The sequence below is a fragment of the Aotus nancymaae genome, unplaced genomic scaffold, assembly GCF_030222135.1.
Source record: "Aotus nancymaae isolate 86718 unplaced genomic scaffold, 86718_ANA_hifiasm-v0.15.2.pri h1tg000014l, whole genome shotgun sequence".
NCBI classification, from domain to species: Eukaryota; Metazoa; Chordata; class Mammalia; order Primates; family Aotidae; genus Aotus; species Aotus nancymaae.
This window is the reverse complement of record NW_026988425.1, coordinates 14692370-14717795: the sequence shown is the minus strand read 5'-3', so window position 1 is coordinate 14717795 and position 25426 is coordinate 14692370. Positions and strand designations below refer to the sequence as shown.

The 25426-nt window shown below is 43.3% G+C and overlaps 1 protein-coding gene across 2 annotated transcripts in view; it reads right to left on the bottom strand.

The window, feature by feature from the left end:
- TRIO (trio Rho guanine nucleotide exchange factor) overlaps positions 1-25426 on the bottom strand; it is a 371777-nt gene that overhangs the window by 52070 nt on the left and 294281 nt on the right. The gene's annotated exons all lie outside the window — the stretch shown is intronic.

Here is a 25426-nt window from a genome sequence, read left to right as displayed (position 1 = left end):
GTCAACCTGGAGCGGATGACATTTCAAGAGGAAAAAATCCATTTCTTTTTTGTTTTTGTTTTTCAGTCAGTCTCACTCTGTCACCCAGGCTGGAGTGCAGTGGCGCAATCTTGGCTCACTGCAACCTCTGCCTTCTGGGTTCAAGAGATTCTCTTGCCTCAGCCTCCCCTGAGTAACTGGGACTACAGGTGCCTGCCACCATGCCCAGCTAATTTTTGTATTAAAAAATCTGAAATCTGGGTGACAGCGGAACTCAGCCAATCCATGGACTTGTCTGATGTCTACTGTACTCAAAAACCAGTGAGGGCGAAGGCTGCTGGGCCCCTTCTCAAGCTCTTGGCTCAGGAGTCCACCATGGCAGCATGGAAGGAAGTGCTCTACTTTAGAAAGCAGAACGGCAACGATGGTGATCATTCATGGTGCTTGCTCTTTTCTCAAGTCTTTTGAAGTCTTATACATATATTGAAACTACGTGCCAGCTACTCCTTTGCACATACACCTGTAGGGGCTGCACTGCCTCTCTGGCTCTGGATAACCTTCCCCGCTGCAGGTGGACCCTGTGATTACAGGGGCAGAGTCAGCAGCAGTTTCCCACCAAGTGCTCCCGACACTGGGACTAGACGGCACACGCCTGTCTCACTGCTGTCCCATTCCTTCCTTTGCCCAAGACACAGATTAGTGAAGGATATAATCTTCCAGAAGCAGATGATGAGTTTTAAGCAGGATCACTCATTCTAGATTTTTCTCAGAGGCAAACTATGGTTCAGAACCATCAATATCTGTTAAAGAATATCCCTTTCCCCTCTATATATGTGCTTGTATTATGTTTGTGTACATATATGTATATATATTTTCTCATCTATTTATTCCATTTTTTAACAAGAGTTACTAAAACATTTCCGCATCAGTCTCACTTTCCTTTGGTACGGTCTGGAAGAGGGAGGAAAGAAATGAAATCCATTCCCAGAGACTTTCTCAGGTGCTGATTTAAGATAAAGGGAGGGTTTGGATAATCTATATGTCAGATGACAATTATTCAAACAATATTTTTTAAAGCAACAATTGTTAACAGAACCCTGCACTGCCCACAGCAGGTGGCAGATTTCAGAGTCACTTGGTGTGCTGTGACTTGGAGCGAAGCCCTGGATTTCCCACTGGACAGAGATAAGGAATGCCTAGTTTCTTCACCCATGTGACTCACCACACAGTGGTTTTTGGATCACAAAAACCTATCCTGTACTATAGGCAAGGTACAAACCCTGTTAGTGTTAGGGTTGAGAAGGGGAAATAGGAGGAGGAACCAGGGAAGGCTCCATAAAGGACGTGGCACTGAAGCTGGCCTTTGAGGGAGGTGGGCACAGGTGACCCAGACACTAGGTCAGGTGAATGAATATAAGCTCCAGGAAGGCAGAGGCCTTGTCTGTCTGGGACCTGAGGTACTCCCAGGGCTCTGCACAGTGCCTGGCATACAGTAGGCACAGAAGTATTACACAGAAACATCAGAAACCAATAGCCTAAAGAAACAGCAAGCTGATTCCCAGCTCATATTTTAAGTACTGTCATTTCTTGGACATAGATTCACAATTGCGCAAGGCAAGGAACTACGGGTGTGGCCCGTGGGGAGGTCGGGAGACACCCCAGATGCCTGAGATGTGGTGAGGTGTCACCAAGGAGCTCCGCTGTGCCTTGGATAAACTGATAAGCGATGAAACAAACACAACAGAACAACACAAAAAAGACCCAGGCCCACTTATTTTAATGAAATGAAATCAAGTGCAGGTCTTAATGTTCATAAGCAGAAAATGTACACATCACAACCAGTAGGACCTCAGCCAATAATCAACTTCACAGACATTTCTGGGTCTGTAAGTTAGAATTTGGGGGGAGTTGGCATAGGAGTGGTATGAACCCTAAGGGACACCTACCAAGAATTCTGGCCTGGTCCTTCTGTCCACCTAGACTTGCAGGACTACAGAGAAGCAGGTGTGCTCTCAGAAAAGAGCATGCAGGGCAGGCAGGGACACAGGGCAGCCCTCAAGCACACAGACCTCCCTACTGTTCAGCAGATCCAGCGGCCTCTGCACGCATGAGAGAAGGAACCACAGTCAATTAATAATGCTTTGCAGCACCCAGCTGGCATTACAAGGATGATTCCCAGGGCATTTAGCCTTGCCTGGGAAAGGAGCTAGTTGTTGTAAAAATGGTTGAAAAAGAAAAGGAAATTAAATACGTCATTCCCCAGCTTCTCTCTGTGGGCTCAGCTGCAAGGGATTTGGTTCTTTGCACTCTGGGAAGCTGGTTCAAAAACGATTTCCTGGTTACCTGCAGGTTAGGCATTAAAAATGTGGCTGTGGCCTAAGCAGTCCCTCCTAGAACCAGGCGGGGTCAGGGCTGCCCAAGGTGGGAGCTCATTGGTGCCACGGATGAAATGCAAAGGATGGTGTGACACTGCCGTTGATGAGAATAAGCAGGTTCTTCCCCCGAGATCTTACTTATTAAATGACGGAAGTGACATTCTTTCACTATGCTGGAATATTTATGACTTAAAAAAAGGCTAGCAGTAGTCATAAACTATAAGAAAAATTCTGTGGAATTTAAAATATTTTACTTTGAAAAAAATTTTGTTTCAGAAGTCTGCAAATGCAGAGGGAAAATTATGACCCTTTCCCCTTTTCCTTGTTTTTTAACAAGAATGCTCAATTACTCATGCTATTTGACTCTTCTGGGGTGGGGGGAGGTAGACTATTTTTTTTTTCTTTTCACAATAGAAACTTATTTGGCCTTTATCAATGGAATGTAACAGCCCATGCCTAAGCTCTTTGCTGGGCTGTGATACAATGTACACATTAGGAGTTTAAAAAGCTTTAAAAGTCTTTAAACTTAATACCATCAACAGAATGAAATAAAGTATCTGCTATTATTTTTAGATATATGAAGAATACAGACTTTGCCCATTAAACCAGCTACTCTGTTGCAAATTTTGAATTAAATCCCATGTCCTAATGGTATCTTGAGTAGAATTAACGTCTCCAAAGTTACTGGGCAGGATAAAGACATATCACACAATAAACACAGAGCTCTAGAATTCCAAAGTCTCCATGGGAAGATCTTAAATTACTTTTGTGCACACAGTTGCCTTTTCCCAGAAGAGGTCCTTGATGGCTGTGAACACAGAAGCATGAGGCCCCCTGCCCAGACACCCACACTGTGCATGCAGGCATGCTCCTGTCCTTTCGGCACGCTCCTGTCCTTTCGGCACTCTGTCCTGAATTATTTGCTCAGGATTTGATTGTGGATGGCTCAGCCCCATAACAAGAGTAACCTTCAAGAGGAGAGCCCTGTGGTCAGAGCCCTGTGTAATAGGCTCCCACCACATTTTCCTAGCTGGGCAACTGTGAAGGCAGGAAGCAAACCATGATCTTAGACTCCAGGGCACCATGTCTGGTTGTTTCCAACTATATGCCCAGGTGCCAGCAGGCAGCCTGGCACACACCTGAAGCTTACTGAGTATACACTGAATAAATGACAAACAGGCAAGTCAATGAACCAGGTGCAAGCTATTATTTCTTAGTCCAGGCATACTGACTGATGAGTCAACTACTATGAATGGCGATGTTCTGAGTTAGTGGTATATCCTGATCAATTGTGAAGCAAACACAAGCGAGACTCTGTCCAAAAAAAAAAAAAAAAAGACCCATCTATTATACAAAGAAATAGTTCCTTATCTCTTACCTTTCCCTCAACTCTTACCATCTTGGAAGAAAAAAAGTCAGCTAACTCTCAGTCCTGCTTTCTCACCCCATCACTAACTTCCTCATCAGCAAGAACGCCTTCAGTTCCCACTAGGCCTGGTTTGGGAATGTGCTTCCCCCTTTTCAGCTTGGGGCAATCCACGATCTAAGGCCCAGATGGATGATCCATGAGGGATGTCAGAAGAAGTGCTGGACTCGTCAAAGGGCCCAAGTGAGCCCGGTGCTCCCACTCCACAGCAAACATTTTGGCATATGATTTTCCCCATCTCACAGGGTTGAAATAGGATTAAAAGAAATAATGGGAAGAAACAAACTTTATAAACTGTTAAGTGCTGTTTACAAATGTGGGATGACTGAGGCATAAAGGACTCCATGATAGCACAGAACTCACTACATTGTGTTTACATTAACTGTGAGTATCCAGAAAACGAGAATTAGGTTCATCACAATTAGACTTATAACTGCAGGCCTAACATGGTGTCTAGGATGTACTAAAAACCACTTTTAGACATATGAAGGATGAATTAAGCAATCTAGATGAATTACTCCATTCTATTTCTATTTTTAAAAACAACTTATCCCTTATTAAGAGGACAAAGTAAACCTGAGCACAAAAAGATACTATCAGCCCATCAAAGTCACTTAAAAAGATGTTCAGCTGAGCACATGAGAAAGCCATCTATGATCTGCTCGAAGCCCCAAGAGAGAATCAATTAAAGTTCACTCCTTCTTATTTTGAGGGAAAAATCCTCAGGAGATGGCTTCCTTACTGAAATAAGAGTTCATAAAAAGTCCATGCTAGATTTCTTTTTAAATAAAAAAAGAAAAAAGGTAAAGAAAGAAGGGAAAGCAGAAGTGCTGACATTCAGCCCCAAGCAGGAAGAGTTTCAGCATGTGAACACACAAAACGCCGGGACTGCTGGGAGAAGAGAGCCTGCTTTCTAGCCCCAGTCTGTAAACTTGGGACATCTGTGATTAATAAAAGCCTTTTTAAAAAATTGTTTTGAAAAAGGTTGGGTTGGGGGGAGCCAACCATATCCTGCTGGTCGCAGACCAAGGAGGATCAAGTTTCATTTTAACCCTCCCTTTACTTTCACAATGGTAAAAAGTCTTAAAGACTTCAGAGTGTTCTAGAGTAACAATTGCATTGCTGAGTACAGTGAGCTAAAACTGAACTAGAAACTCCCAGCCTCTGAATTTGAAAAGGTTTCACCCAAAACTCTGCATTTCTTCCATTTCTGTCTCACCAGCATGTACGCACCAGGAGAGGTGGCTTTTGCTGCTTTGTGTGTGCTGTCTATCTGGAGTTCAAAGTCTGCCTGGTACACACAGGTGTTCAATAGTAATTTGCTTGGTGAGGTCTTTACAGATGAGTGGACAGTCCAGGCCACGGGGCTGGGGTTCCAATAACACCCCTGTCATCTACTGCGTGTGGGTTCTTATGAGTCAGTGACCCTCTTTTTGCTTCAGTTTCCTGATGTGTAAAATGACAGTGATTCCTCTACCTTATCAGGCTGCTGGGGGGAAAAGGTGCGAAAAAGGCCTTTGTAGACTTATAGCCTAACACAGTATGAGGCGATACTCACACTGACGTGTAGAAAAAAAGCTGCACAAGGCTGAGGAAGAAAGCAGGATGAAGCGGAGCGGTGAGATGACTGATCTTAGGAAAAGCACCCAAGGCCCTGAGTGGGAAAAGCTGGGGCTGTGAAGGCAGAGCCTCCTTGGACAAGCAAGGGTCACAAGCCCCACAAGGTCACCATGCCTGTGCTGTGACTGGCAGCCCTCATGCCACATAACGTCAGCCAAACATGCACACATAGGGCTGCTGCTGACAACCTGGGCATTTTTGGTGAGATGCGGCCACCACATGGATGCCCTGCTCAACAGCGGGAGCGTTCCGGTGAACATCTGTCTTGCATTTCAAATTCTCTATGCTGTCTCCCCAAAGGATTTTAGCTAGTTAAAGACAGATATCCCATCTTTCTGTTCACTGTACGTGTTCAAAAATATCTGACGGTCAAATGAACAATGAAATGATGCCTTGATAAAAACTAACCAGGATAAAGCACAACTCAGAGAGGCATGTTCTTGAAACAAAGGGCTAGTTTAAAATTTTAGTTGTAAGGACTTAAAAAATCTTCACTTCACAGTTATTGCTATGTGCCTGGGAAAGCTAATTCAAGGACACTTTGCAGCAACTGCTTCCGATGTCTGAAAATAACTCCATCAGACTATTTGAAAAGAGGGCGGTCAGGGTGTAATCAGGTATAACCGGCCTACAGCAATTTCTCAAACCTCTGTCTTGTCAAGAATTTGATGCTGTAAATTACATTTTTATTCAGGAAGCTCTTCCACCATAGAAGGGAGGCTGTAATGCAAATGTGAAAATCAGATCTATAAATTACTTAGAACAATCGAGTTCTTAGATTATGACTGTTCACTGTGTTGGTTCAAATGTTCTAGAGCAAAATTTCTGAGTAAATGATTGTCATCTCTACACTCTCAAACTGGGTTTTAATTCCATGCTTTGGGAATCAAGGTGGCTTTTTTTTTTAGAATAAAGAAAAGACCACAGCGCACTAGAAATGCTCTTGCAGATCACATGAAAACTGAGTTAATCTGTAAATTATTCCACTGGATGCAACTTCCAGGGACTGCGTCGTCTCTTCTTCTTACATAGTGATTATAATCATCTCCTGGGCAATGCATATTAATTTAAAATGATGATGATGAGACAAAGCTGGGGTATTACTTGGGAAATCTTAAGTGACTGACCTGCCTAGTGATATGGTTACACTTTTGGTGGTTCAGAATATGCAAGTATTTTTATAATATATCTCCAGACTTAAATCTATATGCTGCTTGTAAGTATCTGAAAAGGTTTCTGCCTGACTTCTATTTGTTCATTCCAGTTACCTTGCTCTTACATATGTTTTGTGTATCATCTGTGAGTACTAGTGAGTCTCAATTTGTTCCTCAGCAAAAGAAGGATTCATCAGGGGCTGAAACACCAGATTTAGAATGGACACTGGGTCCCCAGGGAGTTCTCTGATTCTCTGCACATACCTGGGTTCCAGGGCTTTACTCTGGGCTGCAACTGTTTGTTATGCTGTCATGTCAGCACAGGAAATCTTTACAACAGCTAGAGAGGCACTGAGAGTCAGTTTGGGGGATGGTAATGACTGAAAATGTGGCAAGAGACTATTAAAAGCAAATTTTACATATTGCACAGTGGGTCCCAAATACAAAAATATGAATTTTGTTTTTTCTTTCAAATATGAATTGAACACAGAAAACATGAAGGAGAAAGTTAAATTCCTCAGCTTTCTTTTTTTTCTCAAATAATCCTAAGATTCAACTAGAGGCCCAACACAGCACTGCCACGGCTCATGCGGTAATGAAGAACACATGGTCTTTGCCGCCTGAGAAAATGCACATAAATGACCAACACTTCCACCGTTCTCTGCGCAGCCTCCTCCTACAAATTCAGTGGGGAGCTCTCACCCGCAGACACCTCCAGGTGACCCTGAATGCCGGAACACAATGGAATCACTGGCATCGATTAAAACCAACACAGGGAAAAACAACTACTCTTGTGAATTCTGAAAATGAGGACACACAGCCGTCTCCTCATTTTGGGCTAGTCTTCATGAGTCATGGAAAGAGAATGGCCTCATCACCACTCAGAGTGAGGAGTCCAAGAGATACGAGGCTGGTGGCGTCGATCTCACCAAACAGAACACGCAAATAGAAGTCGCACGTACACACTTGCTCTTTTCACTCTTATTCTCAGTGTCATTTCTGAAAACACTCAAAACATCGCATAAGCATTGGAAAATGTGGCTATGTAGACAAATGCAAGACTTTGAGCATCAATTTCCCTCTCAAGCTTATTCTTGGAAGGGGAATGCTAATCTATCAGCATTTCTGGTCAGGAAACCATTTCATTTTAAAGGCCTTTCTTTTTATTTTCACCACTGAAATTTCCAATAAAGAAACGTGAAGAAATTAAATGTAAACAAAAACAGATGGTAAGATGCTTTGCTTGGTTAATGAGATGCACAGGACCTCACATATTGCCAAAGTGGAAGTGTAAAGCACCTCGGAAATGAAATAAATGAAGAAAGAGTCTAATGACTGATAATGGGTAACAGCAAAAATGGGCTAGTGCAGATCAACATAAGTAATTAAAACAAGGCTAGAGACTTGAGTTATACATGTCTTGAATGGAACAGGACCTGCTGGCCGGAGGCTCAGGAATGCTCTAGAAACACGTGGTCTGCAGCTGGTAGACAGTTGTTGGTTTTCAGGAAAAGATGAGCCTATAGCTCTTCTGCCTTGTGACCAAACGCTGGAGAGAGTGGCCGAGCAACAGGAGGCCAACCTAAGAATCAAGTTGTGGTTGTTGGGCTAGTCTCAGTGAGTCCCATCTTGAAAGAAAACAGCCTCATTACCATCCAGAGTGAGGAGTCCTAGAGACAGGAGGCTAGCTGCGTCCATCTCACCAAACAGAACATGCCAATGCCAACAGAAGCCGCCTGCCTGGGACTTTCTCTGCTTCCCACTACACTGCCTCCCAGCAGAGATGGGACTGAGCGAGAGGGTGTCCTCATCCCACTGGCTGTGGAAGCAGTCTGTTCTGCCTGCCTCATCTCTCATTTCCTTCCAGAGGTGGGATGGGACGAATCAGGTGGACCTGGGTTGATGGCTCTTCTGGCAGACGGCCACACATTGTTAAAAACTACGAAGTCATAAAAAATCACTAGGTTGTAAAAAAGTCTTTTTTAACCTAACTCCGTAGGTCAAGGCTTACTTTTTAATGGGATCTTTCTCTATTCTGGACAAATGCTGACTTTACTGGAGGAGAGTGTCTAGGCCATATTGCTCTCTTGAAATGACAGGGCCATTTTCATTGCTTTTTAAATGAGCCAGCTCCCAAAATATATTTTTTTTGGAAGACGAACAGTACGTTTTTTCTGTAACCAAAAGTCTAACCTATAACAAAAAGAAAAAAATTTCCAAGGAACTATCTTACCGGTGATTACTGGGAGGGGATTTGGACTCATTCCTTTTACACAAGGACAAAAGCAGATAGCCTTGCTGGGTGAGAGACACTTTAAAAAAATTCCTTGTAAATGAAACCAGAAAGACACACACACATCCTGCCAGCTGGAGACATTCATGCCCAGCAGCTTTCCGCCCCCTACTCCTAACTTGCAATCCACATGGCTCTTTAGCACAGGCTGGGGGTAGTGGAAGGTGGAAAGGTGATGTCACATCAGTCCTCATGCAGAAAATTCTCCAGCCAGGGAGTGGTCCCACTGTCTGCGTTGAGCCCCAAAGTCACACTGTTCCAGGGACCTCTTTTCAGCCTGACAGCAGAAGTTAGGGGAAATGCGCTTCCCTGCCCGCTCTTGCATGACAGAACAGCAGGCAGAAGGCCATGACCAGGCCTGCTGCGAGATGACCCCCACTCTGATGGAGGCTCTGAGGGCAGGGGTGCAGCATGTGACCCCATATCTACTCAGGCCCTGCCAGGCAGGCAAGGAGCAACAGCCTGCAGCGGCGCTCTGGGCTCTGGTCTGTTCAAATGCTCAGAAAGCAAGAACTTCTGAATGCTCGTCTACCTGTTTGGCTTTTTCAGATGCTGAGATCCTGTGTTCCCCAAAAGTCAAATGGCTGTTCTTTTCACAAAATTACCTAAGATTAGCATTACTTATACAAAGAAAGATATTAAAAAAAAAAAATTCACCATGTGATGAGACTACTATTTTATATACTGCTGACTGAGGGATAATGAAGTTCTCCCTGTTATAATGGGTTCTTGATTCTTAATTTCTCCATATGGGAAGTTATTCCCAAGGCAATACAGTACTTATTACTGTCCTGAATAGACAACCATCATACAAGGAAACAAGAGTTAATTTTGGGAGAAATAAGCAGTCCCACAGTGCTCAGACATCCTTTTATCCATCTGAGTCTGCCTTCCAGAGGCACTAACCCGGCAAAGAAGCATACACACTGAACCCATGGGCATAATAGTTCTTAACATTAAACACACAATGTTAGAAATGAAAGATCTAATCTCATGTGAAGAAGGCACATGGAAGTGTATTCTTCATAATAAATATTTATACTTTTGGTTAATGTCTTCCCATTATTTGTTGAAAAAAATGAAACCACTTTGGCTGCTTCGTTAAAGAGGATACCAAAGATGTTAGGGGCGGGGTATATGCAGATTTTTTAAAAAGTTGAAACATGTCTTTAAATGAAGCAGGTGGCACAGAAGACTCTCCCAGGCAAAATGGTTTTAAAAATTGTGCTATTAGTGGTTTAAACTATATGATTGATTTATTTCAGGAGGTGAACGATTTCTCTTCATGCATACATTTATTATTATTTTAAAAAATTTATACCAGATTCAGAATGCTAGCATGGAAAGATCTTTTACCTACATTTAAGAAAATGTACTATAAACTATGTTAACATATACATGTTTTCACAGAGCCACATTACAACATACTCGTTTTAATACAGCATTAAGGAGAAAAAATGTGTCTCTGGAGTATTCTGCAATGAGCCTGCCAAACATTATAGCTATTTATTTATGTATTTTTGAGATGGAGTCACGCTGTGTTACTCAGGCTGGAGTGCAGTGGCTTGATCTTGGCTCACTGTGACCTCTGCTTCCCGGGTTCAAGTGATTCTCCTGCCTCAGCCTCCCAAGTAGCTGAGATTACAGGCATCCGCCACCACACCTGGCTAATATTTTTGTATTTTTAGTAGAGACAGGTTTTCACCATGTTAGTCAGGCTAGTCTTGAACTCCTGACCTCAAGTGATCCGCCTGCCTCAGCCTCCCCAAGTGTTGGGATTACAGGCTTGAGCCACCACGTCTGGCTACTATCGCTCTTTAATTCATCTACAGCGAAGGTTAGCTAAAGTTTCAGAGTTTCAAGGGATGGAATATTAGCTTAGAAAGAGCTACAGCTATGTAGAATGAGGAACCAGAAGATTATTTCCCCCAATAAACCACAAAGCAAATATCTAGTACATTATATTCTAGAGTCCCCATTGTTTAATTCAAAAACAAAGAAACAAAAGCCACAGTTAGGAATTCCTTTTACAATTATATTTGAGTAACGCCCCCATCGAAAGCAAAATGCTGCTCAACTAATGCTAATAAGCGCTTGGAAATGGGATGAAGACATGTAGCACAGACTGGAGGAGGGAAAACGCCCCCATGTGCATGCACCTCGCAGGTACCATCTACTCCTAAGCACACAAAGCATTACGAGATGCAGCGCCAAGACCTGAACTAATTTGATTTTATGACATCTTGTTCCCCTCCCTTCCCCCCGCCCACCCACATGCACTGAATGGCACTGCATTTTATTTTTCAAATCACCATTTTGTCATTTCTTGAGGGCTGACTCCCACTATTTTAGGATGCCACATACTAAAACCACCACCCACAATAAAGGCCAAAGACAAAAAGAAAAGAGGGTTGGAGCAACTGCTTTTGGAGTTCTCCACGTATCCCACACGGGGGTCAAATGCTCTGTCTCTCCCATGCTCCCAGTGCCTCGGGGGAAGGCGGCTTTCTAAGAATCTCCTGCACCTTCCTGTCATAAGTCTTCCTGTGAAGAACTCTTCCCTGCCTGTCAAGCCTCGCAGTAACCAGAGTGAGGAGAGAGGAAGGGAGCAAGGGAGCGAAGGAGGGAGGGAGGGCTGGAGTTATTCCAGGCAGAAACAAAGCCGGCTCGGAGATGGAGACAAAGGGAATGAAAGAACGCCTCTGCTAAGAACACCAATTAACAGCACGGATCTTGTCCTTGGCTGAATCAGTGCCGGTGGTGTGATGAAAGGCATGGCCACGGACCGGAGGCGGCAGAGGGAAATAAGCAGACCGCCCCTGCGTGGGGCCGGCGCTGAGGGTGCCTGGGGTGGGCACTGTGCTGTCTTTCTTTTTAGCTGAAGAGAGACAAAGAGAAAAATATTCCATGTTCAGTTCCTACGTCATAATAAGCACACCCCCTGTTTATTATTGAAGAGTTCCTTATTCAACTGCACGCCCGCTTCTGTGCCCTTGGGCCACTTCTTACCATAATCCATCAGCTTTAGGAGATAAAAGAGGAAGGGGAAGTTGCCTTAGGGCTAATATATTTTGTCTCAGAAGTTTGTCAAAGGCTGTATCCTTACAAGAATAACTCTAGCCTTCTCATGCTGATGGGTATAGGTCCATTTCACTATAGTAGGAATTGTTTTTAACAAGAAGTAACAAAAGAAACGTTTTTCAACTGTGCATCTGAGAAAATGGACAATGGATACGATTGGCATGGTGACTTATAGTCAAATATTAAAAGTATCAACGAAAGAAGCCACATTTTACATATATACAGACTAGAAGATGTGTCCAACGTGATCAGTGGTTGCCTGGAGTTTTCCAGTTAGCACATAATAGTTTCAGAGAAACTAGATATTTGGAGGGGTGGGGAGGAGGGGTGGGGAGGAGGGTGGGCGGGCATGTGGTTTGTTCACATTTGTATGGTTTTATATGAGAATTGCAAAAAATTATTAGGAGCATCTGGATGGCTGCCCAGCCCCCACTGCTACTCCTTGGAGACAGGAAGAGGAAATGAGGAAGCCTCCATGGAGGAATTCCATGGCTTGTTACCCAGCTCCCAGGCCGACTCACTGTTTATGGACTTGCTCACGTGACCCTGAGGCCAACTTTGAGCACCTGGAGGAAATTCTTCAGAATGAAATGCTATAAATTTGTGTTCTCCTGAAATCTAGCTGAAGAGATATACTTAGAAAGAGCACAAACCAGAGAGAGATTACAGTTAAACAAGGAGGGTGCCTGGTCTAGAAATAAGAAAAAAATTCCAAAACTAGGAAAAGCCAGTTTGCCTAAAGCCTCCTAACCTGGGACCTTTGGGTTTGTTGGGCACTTTTGGGGGAGGTTTCAGTTTAATTTTAATGTTAACTTCAAAAACATTCTAATATTCCAAGATTTTATATTCACTCTAAAAAAAGGCTATAATACCAAATAACTTCAAGTTTCTTTGCTTCTTGGCTAAAAATATATACAAATTCAATGTGTAACACTTTTTTTTTTTAACATAGAAACGAAGGAACAGAATCACTTTAAAAATGCAGTTTGCTAAAACTGAAATAAAAAGAGCCTTTAATGTACATTTTGGAGAGCATAATAACCATAATAACAAGCATTCTCTCTTTTTTTAGACAGATGAGGAAACTGTCCCTCTGCAAGATTGTCAAGAATCTTTAAGATCACACAGGTAGGGGTGAGGAGGGACAAACAGGCTTCTACAGTAACACACGATTCCCACTATCCTATAATGCACATCCTGTCTTAAACCACTCACTTGAAGATACTTAAAGGGGAAAACGATTTGATAGAGTTCAGTTTGCACAGCAACTTGTGTGAAACAATCAGTCTTTGCAGTTGAAACAATCCAACATTGTGACAAGTACTTCTGTGGTTTTTTTCACGTTAAACTGAATATTCCATGCACTGACAGCTTTAATGTGAGTGAGGCAGTACTGTTAACCTACTTGGATATTTTTAGAGTAGGTTCATATTATGTATTTCTTCAGCAAAGAAATTTCTTTATCCTATATTTAGTCTTTGGAATGTTTTCTTTCAATTTTTAAAAACAAAAATTGTAGTGGTGAGAATCCATATTCTTAACCAAAAAAAAGACTTCAAGAGAATTCAAGACTTATAAAGCACACAGTTTACTTTGTATATGAGTCTGTTCAGTGTTAAGGAGGGTCACTAGATTATGTTTTCTCTGAGCTTGAGTCAGGAGAGTATCTATAGCATTGGAATAGATTCCATCCGTCCTATAAAAGGGCATACTGATTTCAGAATGAGAACCAGCCCAATAGTTCCACTCTCTTATCCCTAGAACTGGGCTCTCCCATTGGAAACATCATAAAAGATCATTTACAGTTCTTCTTGACCTTACCTTCTCTTGAATTATTTTCTTAACAATTACTTAGCAGTAAAACTCTCCTGGTTCATGTCTGTGTAAGTTATTGACTATGGCAATGTTAGCAAATAAAACAGGCTTCTGTGCACATTACTCCAAGTAAGACTGGTTCACATTTGGATAGGCTGATGCCACACTGAACGTCAGGAAGCAGAAAAATTGCCTATTCCCAAAGTACTCTAACACATGAAGCCCCAAGCTGCTTGCAGGTGTAAGAAGGGCTCTGCATTCACACTGTGTGATTTGATGGGCACTGCAAAGTTACTTTGAGATTTATATTACCCAGAATCATTCTTCCTTTTCAAATGTGATGCATATATATTTCCCCATAATCGATTAAATAGGTAAAATCACAATATATTAAAACATCACTCTGATATAACTGTACTCAGGAAACTGTCCTGAAATTACTATAAGGGTTAGAAAAGGATGGGCAGGCATTTTCTACATGTGCACATAGACACACATGCGCACACAGACACACACACACACACGTGCATGCGTATGCACAAATTTCACTTTATCTTATTTATCCTTTATTGTGAAATGATCATTTTTTGTTCAAGAAATTCCACAGGTCATCAATTTTTTTTTTCTTTTTTTGTTTTTTGAGACGGAGTTTCGCTCTTGTTACCCAGGCTGGAGTGCAAGGGCGCGATCTCGGCTCACCGCAACCTCTGCCTCCTGGGTTCAGGCAATTCTCCTGCCTCAGCCTCCTGAGTAGCTGGGATTACAGGCACGCGCCACCATGCCCGGCTAATTTTTTGTATTTTTAGTAGAGACGGGGTTTCACCATGTTGACCAGGATGGTCTCGATCTCTTGACCTCGTGATCCACCCGCCTCGGCCTCCCAAAGTGCTGGGATTACAGGCGTGAGCCACCGCGCGCGGCCTAGGTCATCAGTTTTTCTTCCAAATTTTTGCTAGCTTAAAAATTCTGAGGTGACAGCTTGAAGAACATCACCTGGAGGTTCCTGATAGTTTGAGCATTACCAACAAAAATATATAGAAACAAAAAAATATAATAGCACAATTATCCTCCAGTATTTTAAAAAGCAAATTTAGTAACATCCCTTGAGAAGAATTTCGAAGGAATTAAAATGCTGCTAGTATTCAAAAATTCCCTCTACAGAAAGAATGCTATGTCTTCTTAAGATCCATTACTCCTTAGAAAAATTGTTCATTAAAATATTTTGTTTTAAACTTTGGGGATGTTTATGATAACCCAAAGGGGCATGCTCTGATGTTACTCTCACTTTGCAGACAAAGAAAATGTTGAGAGAGAGAAGGTACTTTACTCAAGATTCAGAGCTAGCTAGGGGCTGAGACATCAAACCAGACTTTTGATGTTACCAGTTGTTCTTTTCACTGCACAGAAATTACTACATTCACTTAGGAAAGCAGACACATCATTGATATTTAGACTCTGTTACTTTAACACACCCAGGGCAGGAATTCCTAGTGCACAGCGTCCCCGAGGGACCTACCCAGCTTGCACACGTGCAGACAGAGAGGTCACCATCTCTGAGTGGTAAAACAATTTAATTAACATAAATGTAACAAAAAGAACCTAGAGTCAAAGACTTTTTAAAGGTTTTGTAAACAAAAATACAAGGAGTATTGTTGAAAATGAGGTTCAGAACAATCTATGCAATATCCACACAGCCAACACTTACCTCCCAGTATTCCATGAACAAATAGAGTTAAGCAGCACCACTTCCCCTTCAAATGCTGAATACATATTTTCTGTGCCCCCCTTTTGATCTGACACCCACTCCCTTTCTTTGGCGGGTCCCTCCACCTTGAGAGACCCTTCTCCACTGAGCTCTGAATAAACTAGAAGCGCCCTGTAAGTCTCAGCAGATCTCCTTGGCTCTCTGTGTCTCGCTGCCCACTTGTGAAGCACATATGCAGAAAACAGCTGGGAAGAAAGTGAAGGCAAACATGGAAAGTGAACCAGGCCATGACCAGAATCTGGTAGAGAGCATTCCTGCTGGCATGCAGGTGCCAACCTGTGACAGACTCCTTTTTTTTGGCTGCATGGTCTGGACAGATAGCTGTCAAAGGTTACCATTACAAAGCTGGCCTCTGAAACAGGGCAGCATTCCATGGGCATCTGCAGACCTAACTCCCCCTCACCTTGGCTCTTTTTATCCTGTTGTCTTTTCCTCAAAGTGAAGCTTACCGACTTCTCACATAACCTTTGCAAGAATCACATCTTTGCATCTTTTCACCAGTTCTGCGTATAAAGCCAGAATCTGGCATAGACACTCCCTTGAATACAATGGCGATGTTGGAAGCATCCCTCTCCCCAGCTAACTTTGTATTATTCTATCATATGGCTGTGGAACCAGAGTCTAAATATCAACGTTAGGACACTGTTGTTTTCTCAAATAGCCTGAAAAACGCCAAACAAAATTAAACCGAAACAGACATAAAGCCAACTAAAATCATAATGCAATTTGTAGCACAGATTACTTTAGACTGTTTACATGCCATTTACAAGAAAAAGGGATGATCAAAAGCAGTCCCCAGATATGAAAAAGGTCTTACAACACACAATGGATGTGCAGTGCTCTGTTCCCAGTTGCTCCTCACATTCCTAGCGGTCCCTCACAAACCATCTCCACACAACCCCATCCCAAGGTGGTCAGCACGGAACGCATTTCAGGTTCCAAGCACATAACATTTCTGTTTTCAAGCACACGTCAATCACTGAGCAGCCACTGGAAAAAAAGCAGGCAGAGAGAAAGCAGCGCAAGCCCGAGCATCTGCAGAGAGCTTGTGTACCTAGGTCGAGGATCCAGTACTTGCAGGTGCCCGGCTGCCCGCCGCCACAGTAGGCTGAGCTGACAGAGGACAGCGAGTCCAGCGTGTCCACTGGCTTCAATCCGTTGGGCATGGTGATGGGAGCCGACTGGAGGCTAAAGGAACCCCTGCCCTACCTCTCCCTTCACGGCAGCTAGAGCCACCACTTGGCAGCAAAAGCAGAGACCAGCTAAACAGACACGGAGACACAGACTGGGACGCGACAGGGACAGGCACACAGACTGGCAGTGTGCAGCTCGGCCGGCGCCAGCCCACTGCCCAGCGCGCGCCTCTCCCTCGCTGGCGTCTGAGCGCTCGCTGCAGTTGGGTTTCACAAGTGGGAATACCCAGACGCAGTAGATTTCATTCTACCACACTGACTCTAATTGGAGCTCAAGGAAATTCTTCAGGCACCCTGGAAACCAGATGTCTCTCCTTGCCGGCACTGGCCAGAGCTGCAATTTCCTTACTCAGTGAAATGTGAAGTGACAGATGCCCTCCCCACGAAGGCCGTTCTGAATGGCTTCCCTGACTTGGGCTTTGTGTACATCTGGAGGGAGGTCGGCCCTGGGATGCACACAACAAACAGCACCTCCTGATGTGACTTGTTAAAAAAAAAGAAATGCAATGCGGTCTAATAGCCAACTGGTTACATCACTGTGCTGTAATGCCACTCCTCGCTTATTAAAAACATATCTTCATTCTTCCTCACAGGAAGCAGCCACAGAACTGAAAATGTAAATTCTTGCATGTGAACTGTAAAGGAGTTTTAAGAAACATGCATCTTAGGAGTTCATTTTTGTCTTCCTTGGAAACTGGATCTTTTCCTTAGCTGATAAACATTCTTACTCTCTTTGAAAGTCTCCCTATGTTCTCTTCCTTGCCCCACACCACACAATGGCTTCAGAGGGCAATGTCCACTGCGTGGGAACCACAGAGCCTGACTTCCAGCTTCTATGGAAGTGTGCACTCCCCTGTTCCTCAGTGTCCTCCAAACTAGACCTGGATGCCCTTGCTTTGCTCTGACAAAGAGTCACCTGGAACATTCTCCATGTATCTCAACCTGTAATATAGCGCTGAGCTGCTTACAATTTCTTTGAGGAAGTGTTGTTTGTGGGACCTCAAAAAAAAAGTACTATTTTGACTTCTTTTTATTAATAATTCTTTTGATGTCTGCTTTATCTAACTTGACAGTACAATTTTATTTGTGCTGTTTTATATAACTTAGAAAAAAAAGGTAAATTTTGGTTTTCTCCCTGTCCCCTCAATTTGCTGCAAAATATTTAAAATTCTCAAAGGAAAAAGAATGTGAAAACAGCACAGACTTCTAGTTTCTTTCTGAGCAATTAACTACTATAAAAATCAAGACGATATATCCAGGGCGCCCAGAAAAAACTGTCTTAGGTACTGCAATGGCCCTCTCACAACTGCTGCGAGGGAAGTCTGGCATTTACGGGCCCACGTTAGGCTTCGTATTCTTCTTAAAACACCAAAAGCAAAGCGTAAGTTTGTTTTTCCCTTTAAATGGTCCCGTGATAGGTCCAGATGGTGTATTTATGCCAGGACCCAGCGAGAGGCAGAGTTCTGCACAGAGCACTTTTTATTTAAGAGAAAAAAACTTTATTGCCAAATAAATAACCTCCTCTTTTGTTAGCAAAAAGCACTAAAAAATTATGACCTAAATGAAATCAAGTTAACTGACATTCTAAGGTTTCCAGTTACTACAACCGTTATTAAAAAAGTTTGCTTTGTTCCTTTCCAGAAGTACAGACTGCCAACGAGGGCCATTAATTTAAAAAATATAAAAGCTGTCAGGGAATTTAATTACTTTATGTGTAATATAAGTTCTCTATGAAAGAAAAGATGATTAAGCTTAAAAATGAGTAAAATAATTTTGGCTAAAAATGTATGGGAAATTTCCCTAGGGCCTGATCACTTCAAATCTCAAGTTTGGGGTGGGTGCGGTAGCTCACACCTGTAATCCCACCACCTTGGGAGGCTGAGGTGGGTGGATCACTTGAGGTCAGGAGTTTCAGACCAGCCTGGCCAACATGATGAAACCCCATCTCTACTAAAAATACAAAAATTAGCCGGGTGTGGTGGCACGTGCTTGTAATCCTAGCTGCTCAGGAGGCTCAGGCAGGAGAATCGCTTGAACCCAGGAAGCAGAGGTTGCAGTGAGCCGAGATCACGCCATTGCACTCTAGCCTGGGCAACAGAGAGACTCTGTCTCTAAATCAATCAATCAATCTATCTATCTATCTCAAGTTCACATCTGTCACAGAGGCGTAGCATCCTGGAGATGAGGGAGTGAGGAAGGAAGATGCCTTCTGGGTCCCCTCCCTCCTTCCAGTCATGTAGGTGGGAGATTGCGTAGTGTATGAAATGGGACAGGGCATTTTATACAGTAAGTAAAGAGAAATTATCTCAATTAAAGGTACCACATGACTACCCTGAAGGGCGACAACCTGAGCCAATAGAAACATGGAACCAGAAGAAATATGGAGGTGAGTAAATCACCGGATGGGAGAGGAGGTGAGGCAAAAGGAGAAGGGGGAAGTCCAAACCACTGGCAAAATCTCCCTGGAAATAAGTTTTGATGCCGAGGCCTATTTCTACCATGGTGGCATGGCCAGGGATCTTGCTCTGAGAGTCTGAACAGACTCGGTTCAGGAGAAGACAACACAGGGGTTAGCAAACTCAGCAGACGGTGGGAAGAAACTCAGGTTCGAAACCGTGGCCATGAGAGTAGGAAGAAAAAGGAGGTGAAAACAGGTGGGTGACTTGGTTAACTGGGAACAAATTATAGAAGCGACAATGTGATGTGACCAGAAAGGAAGCTGGAAGCTACTGAGAGGCTTGAGAAAGGGGAGAATGAGGTTAAAACTGTGAGTCTTTAACCTCGTTTGATCTGCTGAATGAGTCTACCTGCAGTGTGAGAACATTAGCAAGTAAGAAAAGGTGGTCAGGAAATGATGACAGAAGCCTGAATTGCAAATGAACAGGACCTAGAAAAGGAATGAAACAGTGAGACATGTTTAGTGCAGACAGAGTTGAGTTTTGATAGAAAGAAGAGAGATATGAAAATGGAGTGAATGGGGTGGGTCAGAGCCAAACACCACAGGCACTTGGCAAAAGAGAAGATGTGTAACGTAGAAATTAACGGAGCTGTGAAGGAAAACAAGACCCTCTATTTTTTGGTATTTTTGATAATTTTTGACATTTTAATTTGATGGGTGGACATACAATTTAAAATGTCACAGAGAGAACAGAAGATCCACTAAGATAGTGCTGCTTTAAGGACACAACGTTTCTCTCTGAGGACCAAAGCCAGAGACGCTGGGAAGAAATAAAAGGGTGATATCTATGTCAAGCAAACTGAGCAATGACTCTTAACATCATGACTGCACTTCATATCCACCCAAAACAAATCATTAAAATCAACCAGGATGGTGGGGTTACAGGCTGAACTGTGTACTCCCAAATTCCTAGGCTGATGTCCCAAGCCCTGGACCCTGGACTGTGACTGTGCTTTGAGGCAGGAACTTTAAAGAGGTGACTTAGTTAAAATGAGGTCCTTAGGGTGGATCCTCATCCAATATGCCTGGTGTCCTCACAGGAAGAGGAGTTGAGGGCACAGACACGCATGGAAGTAAGGCCCCATAGACACAGGGAGAAGATGGCCACGCTCTCGCCTCTGCAAGCCAAGGAGAGAGGCCTCAGGAGAAACCTACTCTGCTGCCACCCTGATCTCTGACTCTCAGTCTCCAGAAAACAAATTTCTGTTGTTTGAACCAGGCAGTGCGTGGTACGTTGTGATGGCTGCCCCAGCCACCGCTCATCTGGGCACGTGCATGTGAGGCATACTATACTCAAAATGGAATATAAACACAGAAACCAATGAACCCAGCCTAAGAAGATCACCCCGAGGTGGGTGGGGAAGAAAAGAACTAACCTAACTTTGAAAAACAGCTTTTTTATTATATACTGTAAAACCAAAACACAACAAAAAAATCCCTGTAAGTTTATTTCTCACATGAGTATGGGTTAGCAATTCTGAAACTACTATAGTGAGAATGGGTAGATTTGAGTCTTTTTTTTTTCTTTTTTAAGAGATGGGGTCTCACTATGTTGCCCAGGCTGGAGTGCAGTGGCTATTCACAGGTGCGATCCCGCTACTGATCAGCACGGGAGTTTTGACTTGCTCTGTTTCGGACCTGGGCTGGTACCCCTCCTTAGGCAACCTTGTGGTCCCCCGATCCTGGGAGGTCACCATACTGATGCTGAACTTAGTGCGGACACCTGATCGGCACAGCGCACTACAGCCCAGAACTCCTGGACTCAAGAGATCCTCTAGCCTCAGCCTCCTGAGTAGCTGGGAGTACAGGCACACGCCACTGCGCCCGGCAGAGTTGAGTCTTAAAGTCAGAAAGAGTAAAGAACATATTCAATTTCCAAATCGGAGAGGAAAAACAAGAACTTTTACAATAGGACCGAACAAATAATTATGTTCTGGAGAATGAAATCCAGGTGTCTTACTATCAAAGAAAGAGGTTACAAATGAGGAGAGGAAAAAGGTTAGAATAAAGCCTTTGTTGTTAGATTGCAGTGGGACATTTCAGTATGATGTAAACTCATACGCACACATACAGGAGCCTCGTGGAGCTGTGAGAAGAGGGCCACCACCCTCTAGACTCCCAGATTGGCAGATCCACTGACACAGCTTGCACCATGCACCTGGAAAAGCTGCAGACAATGCCATTTGTGAAAGCAGCCAGGAGGGAGGCTGTGCCCTGCTGAGCCAAGGGACAGAGCTGTCCAGGACCACGGGAACCCACCTCTGACATCAGCATGACCTGGATGTGAGACACGGAGTCAAAGGAGATCATTTTTGAGTTTTAGGATTTGACCGTCCTGCTGGATGTCAGACTTGCATGGGGCCTGCAGGACCTTTGTTTTGGCCAATGTCTCCCATTTGGAACAGCTGTATTTACCCAATACCTATACTCCCATTGTATCCAGGAAGTAACTAAGTTGCTTTTGATTTTACAGGCTCATAGGTGAAAGGGACCTGCCTTGTCTCAGATGAGACTTTGGACTGTGGACTTTTGAGTCAATGCTGAAATGAGTTAAGACTTTGGGGGACTGTTGGGAAGGCATGATTGGTTTGGAAATGCGAGGACATGAGATTTAGGAGGGGCCAGGGAGGTGGAATGATAGGGTTTGGCTGTGTCTCCACCCAAATCTCATCCTGAATTCCCATGTGTTGTGGGAGGGACCTGGTGGGAAGTAACTGAATCATGGGGGCAAGCTTTTCCCATGCTATTCTCATGATAGTGAAGAAGTCTCACAAGATCTGATGGTTTTAAAAAGAGGAGTTCCCCTGCACTGCTGCCTGCTGCCATCCATGTAAGATGTGACGTGCTCCTCCATGATCGTGAGGCAACCCCAGCCACGTGGAACTATAAGTCGAATAAACCTCTTTCTTTTGTAAACGGCCCAGTCTTGGGTATGTCTTTATCAGCAGCATGAAAACAGATGAATACAAGGAGAGACAGAGATGGGGGGAGGGAAGATGGAAGAGGGGAAACAAAATACAGATGTTTATGTACACATGGGTTGGTACACATACTTATCTGCTAAGAGGGCCTGAAGTCATGGCACCACATAGCAATTAGCATACCTAGCACCCAAATCGTAGTTTCTAAGACCATTCTCCAATAAAAGGAACCAGGAGGGCTTCTTGGAGAAATGGCTGACTCCAGGACTGTGTCAGGGAAAATACAAGATAAGCCTGGAACATTTTATGGTGCCAGAAAGTAAAGGAATGCTTAAAACAAGATAGGAGAATGCCAGAAGTTCACAGACAGGGATCTTGACAGCCACAGCTGCAACAATCTATGAAGAAAACAATCACGGCCCTGGGTTATGATCCACACAACAAATATCCATGACTCAAACTGATATAAGAATGGAATAAATAAAAAATGAGGCAGAGGGACAGCTCTTCTAGAATTCCAACTGATAAATTCGGAAGGAATGAGGAAAATACGAAATACCATTAGGCAAATGCTACAGTGTTGTAGGCAAAAACTACTGATGGATGCCAAGATTAGAGCGTAAAGGTAGGACGAGAAACAGAGTATTTGCACAGTTCAAAAGTATCTCCCCAGGGCGGATGCAGTGGCTCACGCCTGTAATCTCAGCACTTTGGCAGGCCAAGGCGGGTGGATCACAAGGTCAGGAGATCGAGACCATCTTGGCTAACATGGTGAAACCCTGTCTCTACTAAAAACACAAAAAATTAGCTGGGCGTGGTGGTGGGCGCCTGTAGTCCCAGCTACTCGGGAGGCTGAGGCAGGAGAATCTCTTGAACCTGAAAGGCGGAGGTTGCAGTGAGCTCAGATCGCACCACTGCACTCCAGCCTGGTGACAGAGCGAGACTCTGTCTCAAAAACAAAAAACAAAAAACAAAAAAACACACAAAAATCTCCCCACAAGGTATTTAGTAACTACAAAGAAAATAATAGTAATTTTACAGTGGGGGAAGTGCTTCAGACACTACTGAGACAGTGTGGTGAAAAGGGGACCCTGGGAAAACTCCAACCAGCCTGCACACTGGGGTGGAGCCTCGGGAAGTCACGCCCATGGGTGGAGCCTCGAGAAGTCACGCCCATAGGAGCGGGGAGGAGCGGAAGCTGGGATTCTAACTGCGGCTGGAAAGCGCTCTAGCAGGGAGAATGGCCATGCGGTGGATCCTTGTTTTCCCCTTTTTTTCCTGTTCACCCAGTAACACCCTGCTTTACTTACCGTTCAAACCCTCTGCGAGCCTAAATTTTCGTGGCCGTGGGACGGACAAGGACCCTGTCTTTAGCGGAACTAAGGAAAAGTCCTGCAACACTACTTTAACCAGGTGACCAAGGTCCACACACGAGCAAGGAGGTCTCAGGATACTCTGTGCCTCCGACGTGATGCACAGAGAAGGGCACAATAGCGTCATTGCTGTTCTCACCCAAAATGCATAAGCTAAAGTTAAGAGAAAACGTTGCTCTATTTACTATTAAACTCAAATTGGGAGGCATCTAATGACATAAAGGATCAGTATGCCTTAAAATTGTCAAGGTCATGAAGAAGAAAAAAGACTGAGGAGCTACCACGGACTGGAGGAAATTATTAGGTTGGTGCAAAAGTAACTGGGCTTTTTGCCATAATGGCAAAAATCGCAATTACTTTTGCACCAACCTAAACACAATGTGGATCCCAGATTGGATATTAAGCCACAAAGAGGACATGAAAGCAAAATCCAGGCTTTATAAGGCTGGGGGCTTAGTTAAGTGCACTGCAGGCCGGGCACGGTGGCTCACGCCTGTAATCCCAGCACTTTGGGAGGCCAAGGCGGGTGGATCACGAGGTCAAGAGATCAAGACCATCCTGGTCAACATGGTGAAACCCCGTGTCTACTAAAAATACAAAAAATTAGCTGGGCATGGTGGCGCGTGCCTGTAATCCCAGCTAGTGGCTCACGCCTGTAATCCCAGCACTTTGGGAGGCCGAGGTGGGTGGATCACGCGGTCAAGAGATCGAGACCATCCTGGTCAACATGGTGAAATCCCGTCTCTACTAAAAATACAAAAATTAGCTGGGCGTGGTGGTGCGTGCCTGTAATCCCAGCTACTCAGGAGGCTGAGGCAGGAGAATTGCCTGAACCCAGGAGGCGGAGGTTGTGGTGAGCTGAGATCGCGCCATTGCACTCCAGCCCGGGTAACAAGAGCGAAACTCCGTCTCAAAAAAAAAAAAAATAAATAAAAAAGAAGAGCACTGCATCCAGGTTCAAGTCCTGGTTTTCGTCACCGTATGTGAGACGTTACTAGTGGAGGAGCTAGGTACAGAGTGTACAGAAATTCTCTGAACTATTATTTATCACTTTTCTCTAAGTCAAAAATTATTTCATAATAGTTTTTAAAAATGAAAAAAACTGTTGTTATTTAAACGCAAATACTTAAAGAAATTGAGTATGAAAAAGTTACCAGAAAAAAGTAGGCAGGGAGAGGAGATCTTCTGTAGAAAAAGAAACATATCAGGCAAATTAAAGATCTGAATAAAGGAGTTTATCATTTACCGAAAAAAATGTACTGAAGGAACACAAAGTAATACAAGATGTATTATTTCCACATACATTTATGGGGAAAAAGCATGGACAAAATTAAATAGTCAATTTTATTTTCATGAAAATAAAAGTATTTTTATTTAGATTAGTTGAAAAGCAGCTTTTGTGGTCATGGTCAAAGTTAATGCCCATGAAACTCATGCTTTATGTAGCCTTCTCTTATAATAATTATTTCTCAAATATTTAACATTAGGACTTCAATATTCAAGTGTCTGTTATTAATCTGCCCATAAAAAATGAGACAGGTCATTTTTTGGCCAAAAGGAGTCAAAAACAGAAGCAGTAAAAAAAAAAAAAAAATCAATATACAAATGGTGCTTTAAAAATGAAGACTAGAAATATACTTAAAGCAAAAATTAAGATGAGCCAAGGGACCTGAAGTGTTTGTATTGATATTATGATCTTTTTTGAGGAATAAACATTTATTTATAATTAAGCAATTAATAAAGAATGAAAAGCTCCTCAAAATCAAAAGCAAAAGACTGAATATATAAAACAACATTAGCTGAATTCTGAGATTAGATCTTGAATGATATAATGATTAGGAATATTATAATTTCCTCTAAAAATCAGAAGTGTTTTCTGAGACTTAATGAATGACACTGATAAAATTTCAGTATTCTACCTTGAAGTCAGTCCTCAAACCCCAATTATTAAAAGGAACACACAGCTCTGCAGC